Source organism: Salvia splendens, chromosome 19, assembly GCF_004379255.2.
Source record: "Salvia splendens isolate huo1 chromosome 19, SspV2, whole genome shotgun sequence".
NCBI lineage: Eukaryota > Viridiplantae > Streptophyta > Magnoliopsida > Lamiales > Lamiaceae > Salvia > Salvia splendens.
In genome coordinates, this window is record NC_056050.1 from 5,707,109 (window position 1) to 5,715,727 (window position 8,619).

Below are 8,619 nucleotides of genomic sequence, written 5' to 3' on the forward strand. Positions count from 1 at the left end.
CCACATAAGGAACCGAACTCAAGTGCAATAGTAATACATTAAGTAATAAGTCGTGAAATCAAAAAGACAAAAACCAAAACTCTAACAAGTCCAATACTAAGTCCAAAACCAATATAAACCAACATCATTCAAACTAATTTTTTCTAGAACCAAAATAATAAAACTAAAATAAATATATAAAAATTACATATTTAGAAAATAACGGCTATTCGGTTCTAACCTTTCGGTTCTCGGTTAGAACCGGAACCGAGATTAGCTTAAACTTAATAACCGGAACCGAACCTTAACCTTATTTTTTCCGTTCTCGGTTAACCGAGAACCTAAAAAATAAGGTTCGGTTCTTGGTTAACCAAGAACCGAGACCGTTTCCCCAGGCCTAGATATTACCAAAAGGTTTATGGTATTAACAATAACGACTTAACCATAATTCGCTGCGCTTTAGCAAACAACCTCTGTAACAAAGGGATAGATATGTGATTAATTTGTTTACAGATTTGTTTAAGTTCTTCGAATAAAAAGATTTAATATATTCTCATATTTTTAATAATACAAAAAATATCTCCAAAACTATTATATTTATCCTATTTCGGAAAAGAAGATTTGTTTTTATGGGTACAAATATTCTGTTTAGAAGTAGAAGATTTGATTTATGGTTGTAGAATGTTTTTTGTAACCGATAATTTCGTAAATAAAAAACAAAACTCAAATTGAGTATATATATACAACATAGCCTAGGGGTTAAAGAGAGAGTTGAATAAAAATGGCGAGAGTCGAGCGGAGGCGACTCGCTTACACGGTAAATTCTTTTGTTTGTATACATACTGATTGTTGTTGTTAAGTTATGTTAAAAAAAGTAATTTGATTTGATATGATTTTGCAGGATGATCGATTTAGCGCGCTTCCGGATGAAATATTAGGGTTAGTATTGTCTTCATTGAGCATGAAAGAAGCTATGGCGACTAGCATACTTTGTTCTCGATTGAGGTACTCGTGGATGTTCACATCCAGTCTAGATCTACATATCGATTACTTTGCAGCGTTACAGAAGCAGCAGCCCAGTAAGTTCGAAGTAGTATGCACATCACCATCACGGACCTACACATTACAATGCATGTATGTTAGATGGGTTGATCGCCTACTCACCCAACTACAGCTACTCCCCAAATCCTCCTCTAATCTTGTCAGTTTCAGATTGTCATTTCATTTATCTTCATCTTTCACACTATGGATCCATGATTGGCTCAACTATGCTGTCACTAGAAAGGTTGAGACTCTTGATTTGAACTTGATCGATTACTTACCAGAAAAGCGTTACACTTTCCCATACAAACAAGGGAACTTCCCTGACAATTTGAAGCTTCTTAAGAAACTGTGTTTACATTCAGTGAATGTGAGTGGTGAGGCCGTGGCATTTATGTTGGGGAACTGCCGTCTACTCGATCAACTCTCCTTGTCTCAAATAGACAACCTTTCGTCTCTTCAAGTTGTTGGGACCTCTTCGGTGTTCAAATGTCCAAGAATCGGAGGTTGTCTGCATCAAGTACGGCGGAACACCTTGTCGTCGTTTTGTCATCATTGATGTTCCTCTCCTTACTCACCTCTGGATTCAGCCGGATCTGCAATTTCGTCATTTTAGTGACATAAAAGGCATTTTACACATGTTTCGTTCTGTGCTTCTACAGTTACATACTCTCAAGATGTACACTTCCTTCAAAATTGACTATACGGTACATACACTTTGTGTTGATTTTCAATAAATTTAACTTAATTCTTACATACATATATTGTACAGTTCACTATGAAGAAGAAGATGCCTAATCTTAAGGAATTGGTGGTGGTCATTGGGAGGAATTACTGTAACAAATGGTCTATCCTACCATGGTTTGAAGTGGCACCTTGCGTGCAGAGATTTGTAGTAGAGGTATTCATTTTTCAGTATCTCTTAACTTATTCGCAAAATGATTAATCGCTCCTATTTTGTTTGTTGATTAATAGGCATCACATCAAGAGATAGGCGAAGAGTGTTATACTTGTGATGACTTGCATGATGGTAATGACATTTGGGACAAAGATGAGATAATTCGTCTTTGGAATAGACATGAGAAATTTCGCAAGTTTTATTCTCATGTCAAGGAAGTAGAGTTTGTTGGTTATCGTGGTGTGTTTAATCATTTTGAATTGATTGCAAAGTTTGTCAAGCATGGTGTTGCACTACACAGAATAACAGTTGATCCACGACCTTTCCAGCTTAGCACGAATATGCCGTGGGATCACATTTCTCGAAATCATACAGAGGATGAAATAGTTGCAAGAAATCGTGCAAGAGACCAACTCAAATACTCGAGAATAAATGTCAACATTCTTTAAACTAGGCCTTTTCATTTCCATCAAATTTATATTTTCACACTTGATTATTATCAAATTATAAATGTTGCATTTGTTTCATGATATATATTGCTAGACTATAAAATAAAGAGGGAATATATTTTTTGGTCCACAAACTTTGTCAAAGTATCATTTTAGGTCCGTGAACTTGGAAAATATCATTTAAGATCCATCAATTATGAGTTAATATCATTTGAACTACATTTTACTGTTTCCAAATTTTTGTGGACGAAAATACCCTTAATACCTTGCAGGGTATATATTTTTTTAATAAAGTTACCACATTAGTATTTTATAAATATCTTTACTATATATTTTTGATGAATTTTATAAATATAATTTAACCTTCAATATTATAAATTAATTTTGCGGCAAGAAAAGTTCATTCTTCAACTTTTTATAATTACAGAATTTCAAAATATTTTTAAGATATAGATACTCATAAAAATTAATGTCAATATTCAAGTATGGAGAGAACTAAAAAGATCTCATGGTCTACTCAACCTTTTATTGAAATCAAAATAAATACTATACTTCAATATTGACATTAATTTTTACGAATATCTATATTTAAAAAAAATTTAATTATAAAAAGTTGAAGAAGAAACTTTTCTTGTATGTCACAAAATTAAGTGATAATATTGAAGGTTAAATTATATTTAGAAAATTCATCAAAAATATATAGTAAAGATATTTATAAAATATATGAGAATGTGATAAATTTATTAAAAATACATACCCTTCAAGGTATTAAGGGTATTTTCGTCCACAAAAATTTGGAAATAGTAAAAAGTACTTTAAATGATACTCCCTCCGTCCCGCACTACTTGCACTTATTTCCTTTTTGGGCGTCCCAAGTTATTTGCACTCTTTCCATTTTTAGTAACAATTTATACCTACAGCCGTAATTATTGACTTTGTCTATCACTCATTCCTTAATCTCCGTGCCCAAAAGGAAAGGTGCGAGTAGTGCGGGACGGAGGGAGTATTAACTCATAGTTGAAGGACATCAAATGATATTTTCAAAGTTCACGGACCTAAAACTTGATATACTTCGTGGAACAAAAAAGATATTCCCTCAATAAAACTTGACTTCTAGAATGAAAAGTTAAGATATTTTATTATTAAATTATAAATCTTGCACTTGTTTCTCATGTTATATGTATTGCTCAACTATACAATAAACTTGATTTCTAGAATTAAATTATAATATATTTTGTAGCGCGTAACAAGTGAAAAGTTCTTGCATGACCTTTTTCACTTTTATGCAAATGACGATTGCAAAAGTTAAAATCACTCAAAACTGCTTTCATACATCAAGGAAGCATTTAATGATATTAGGGCATTTGCAATAGCGCCCATAAATTCGCCTATTGGCAGATTTATGAGCGATATAGCGAGACATTGTCTGAAGAAAATGCCTTAGCACACGTCCTGGGCGACCACCGATCATCAGCAGATTTAATGACGGATTTATCCCCAAAGAAAACTGTGGTTTCTTTTTTCTAACTATTTTTTCACTCTATAATATCATTCTATTTATCACCCCTTTTTCTTGTTTGTTTTTTTATATTTCCTATGTATATTTTTTTCTTTGTAATATTTTTTTTAAATTAAGCATGTTTTGTTATTGCCTTTAATTTATGATATTTTTCAATTTTATTTTATTTGATAATACAATATTTTTTTAAAAAAATAGTGGTGGAAAATGTGATAGGGTAATTTTAAGGACAGAATTTAGGATGCTATTGTAGGTCCAGCACTTGGAATAAAATGTGACGTGACAGGAAGAAAATTAGGATGGAAAGAATTATAGAACAGATTTAATAGCGCTATGAATCACCTAATATTTCACATCCTCTCTATGTACATTAAACTGATAAAACGTGAGTTGCAAATTAGAATTTGCTAAATAACGTGACGCTATATGCATTGAATTTTAAGCTACTACTATTTATTACTCCGTTCATTCTTTATTAGTTGAATTGTTTATTTTGACATGAAAATTAAGAAAGAGATATTTAATATATTAAGAAGATAGAAAATAGGTAGTACTATAAAATTATTTTTTATAAAAAATAAAAATAATTCAAATATATTAGAATTTCTTAAAAAAAATAAGTCAATTAACTTAGAATAAAAAAGGAGTATATGATTTGAATTATTGGATATTAACAATAAAAAATAACTCAATTATTATGTTTGAAATCATTTTTGTTTTTACCACAAAAATGCATACTTTTTCATTTAATTTATAATCACTATCGACTATTTTACCATATATCCTTTACCTCGTTGGCGGATTGGGGAATAGGAGGTCAGCCACCCATTCCCCAACATGAAAATTTCCACTTATCAACATAAAATTGCATCGGGCCATTTTACATAGTACATGATTAATAAGAGTATTTAATTTAACTTAATAACGTTTAGCTAATTTAAATTATTATTTAATGAGAAAGGTCACAAGTGGTCCTAAAGATATGACGTATTTACAATTTTCGTCCTAGACATTACGTATTGAATTATTACATTCCACACATTTAAAGTCAGACCAGAATCAGTCCAAAATGGACGGCGCCCCGTGATAAACAAACGCTGAATAGTTGTTTAGCCGTTTTTGACACATTTAAAAAAATAAAGTAAATATCACATTTATTTCTCAATTCATCCTTTTCCTTCTTCCTCTTTCAGGAAAACAATGAAGTAAATTATCATTTTTATTTCTCTTTCATCTTCTTCCTTCTTCTTCTTCTTTCAGCGACGCAACGAAGAACCCTAGGTATATAATGCAGATGCAGTGACGCAAGTTCGTCAGCAGTAGAATTGTGCCTTTTATGAACCCTTCTTTCCATGAATGCTTCAAGATTTTGATCAAATTGATTTCTAATGGACCGAATTTGAAGTGATTGACTGCTGAGGTAAAAAAATTAGGAATGCGGAATGGAATTGATGTGATGAATTTTTTAGGATATTCTACTTCTGTTTTGATTTGGTCGATCGATTTTGATGTCGATGATTTGGTTGGTTTATGTTAGGTTTCGTCGCCAGAGCCGTTAATGAGGGGGATGAAGGAGGCGCAGGCGAGGGCTGGGACGAGGACCGAGCCAGGGGCAGTCACCGGCGAATTTGGATTTGGCGATGTTTTGCTCGGATTCGCCTATATATATATAAAAATGTATTCATATCCTTACACTAAATATTGCTTAAACATAAAACTAATCCATACGATTTTGTTCATCTAATGGTTAATAGTAAAGCGTATGAAAGGAAATAAAAAAAATAGGCAGTTATGCGTTTCCCATAAATCACGCTTCAATATTATTTCTTCAGTTTTTGTTTCCACAATTAAGAAATAATAATCACTGAATATTTGGTTGCGCCGTTCTGAGAAGGATTTCATCGTTGTCGTCTCCCAAACAATTTGAACAACTCTTGAACTCTGCAGAAATATCAACCAATTGATTAACTATTTTCTGCCATATCATCCCGTGTTATTCAACGATGGAAGAAGGTATGTATTTATCCGTAGTATCTAATTCTTGTTGTATTCAAAGTATTTGAACAACGTTGAACAATTCAAGTTATGATGGGAGTCTGAACAATTTTGCTATATTCAATCAATTCGAACAATTTAAACTTCTTCATAGTTGAACATCTTTTTCTGTATTTAATCAACTAAACTATGTGAGTAGACCATAAATCTCTGTTTTTGATCTGTTCCATTGTTGTCAGGTATTTCATGTTAATTTTAAAAGTTGCAGCGAGAAGTGTGAAATTAATGACGAAATATAATGTTATGAAAGTACATGGGTACATGAAATAATGTACGCGTAATGTCTAATAATGTACGTGTTTCAGGGAATAATGTTTAGGCAAAGTAGAACGAAATAATGTATATCACACCGATCTGAATGCTGACTCCATCAAATTCCGGCTCTTCAATGAAGAGCATGTGATGAGCATCCGTGAATGGACTCTACGGATGGGACTGCTTACGCGCGCAGAGGATGATGAGGGTTTGTGGAGCGAGAGAATGATTGGTCCGCCGAAGCTGACGCCGGGATTCAAGACGCAGAACGCATGGGAGTTTGTGGCTCACCCTAGGGTAGGTCAGTTCAAAACCAGCTGGTCGAAGGCCCACCATATTGAGAACAGGGTCCTGCGATTCGCCCAGACCTTCATTAGCTACAACCTGATGGGCACAGCCAACAACGCTCTGACGACCCCCAACTTGTACTTTACTTGGTGCATGGCCAAGGGAGTACGTGTTCACTTGGGCTATTGGTTAGCCCAAGCCTGCCATCAAGTGACAGCCAACCCTTCCCGACATCTTTACACATGCCACCTTCTAGGGGCTTACCTGCAACGCAACGTTATTATGAAAATCCACAAGTCCTGCAGAGAAGTGAAGATGTGTCTACCCCCGGAGGTGTTCAACGTGGACTACTTTTTCAATAAGGGGCTGGTCATTACACAGGGAAGGGACGTGTGCTTTTATGAAGTTGGTCAGTCGGAGGCGCAGACGAAGCAGGAGCCTGAGATGGTGGAGGCGAAGGATACTGCTGACATGGAAGCCGGAGCCAGGATAGAAGTAGAAGAAGTAAGGAAAGAGGTTGGATGGATGAGGTCAGAGATGAAAATGGTTTTGGAGGGGATTGTGGCCCTACGGGGTAAAGGAAGGGACAGTGCTGAGGATGCAGAAGTCAGAAAGTCAGTTGAGGAAGTGAGAAACGAAGTAGAGAATGTGAGGAAGGAGGTAATCGGTGTACGAAAAGAAGTGACGTAGATACGGAGGGAAATGGGGAGAAGTAGAGAGGAGGCCGTAGCCCTGAAGGGGCGTATCACCGACCTAGTGGCAGAATCGTCAAGGCTTTCCGACAAGATGGCGGAGGCCGTCGCACTGATGATGAAGATGACGAAGTGGCTTCAAGCGAAGTTCCCCGAGACACCGAAGGGACTTCCTGAACCTAGCGGCGGTTCCAAGACGCCAGGTCAAGGGAGTCTAGCTGTGCAGAAGCCGCCACAAGCCCAAAGGCCTCAGACCACCCCGTCTTCCTCCAGGCCCGTGCTTTTGAAGAAAACCGTACCCCGACCCACAAAAGATCAGAAGGAAACGCCGGAGTCACCGGCAAGAAAGAAAGTTAAAGTGACCCAACAGACAGTGCCACCCAAGTCTGGCTCCCGCGGGGGCCAGAACCCGAATTGAATTTCCCCCAGAACCAAGTAACTTTTACTTTTCTGTCTTTTACTTTTCGTTTTTCTTTCGCTTGTGTTTTTATGTGCCAGCATGCATCGTTCTGTATATATGTGTTATACCTTCCTACACTTAGCCCAATTTTTGGTCTAAGTGTGAGAAGGGGTTGTTTTGTTTTAGTTTTGTATGTTGCGCTTTCTCCCACTTAGCCCGATGTTCGGTCTAAGTGTGAGAAGTTTGTTTTGTTTTTGTGCTTTGTTTGCATTTGTGTCTGTTGTCTGCTGTTCTTACTTCCTTTTCCCCCCTTCACTAGGATAGCTTGGGGACAAGCTTGAGTGAAGTGGGAGGGGGGGAGTAAGTATGGTGTTTGTGTTCTTTCTGTTTTAAGAGTCTTTAGGATGTGTGTTTCGCATGAGCTAGTGAGATAATAAGGCAGGTTTCCCTTAGTGAGAGCGATTGAAGAGAGAATGCATGTCAACTTTGACACCTTCTTCCTTAATAAACCAAAGGTGGTCTGAATGAAGTTGGGACGATGGAAAAAGCCTTAGATAACCCAGCTGTGCAGCCCTACTATAAGAGCGAGTTATAAGCCTAAACACTTTTTTGTGCTAATATGTAAATTGGGCTGCCACTTGATGCTTAGGGGGTATAGTATGAAGGAGAAAAAAATGGGTTTCAGAGGTATAAGCTGGACGAAGTCCAGGAAATGGTGGAATAAGCTGGACGAAGTCCAGGGGAAGAGTAAAAAAAAAAAAAATTGGAGGTATAAGCTGGACGAAGTCCAGGGGAAATGGGGATATAATACAGGAAAAAATAAAAAAATAAATAAATATAATATCAGTATCCTCAAGGGCAGGAAGCAATTTCAACCTGACCCAGGAAAATCAATGGGAAAAAAAGAGAAGTAAGAAGGGTAAAACTCTCATAACCCAACGCATCAGTGGCATAACTTTAACTGGGGAGCGTTTTGATCCTAACATACCTGGTGAGGAATGAGTGATCGAGCGAACCTAACAGCTGGGGTGTCAATAGGCTAT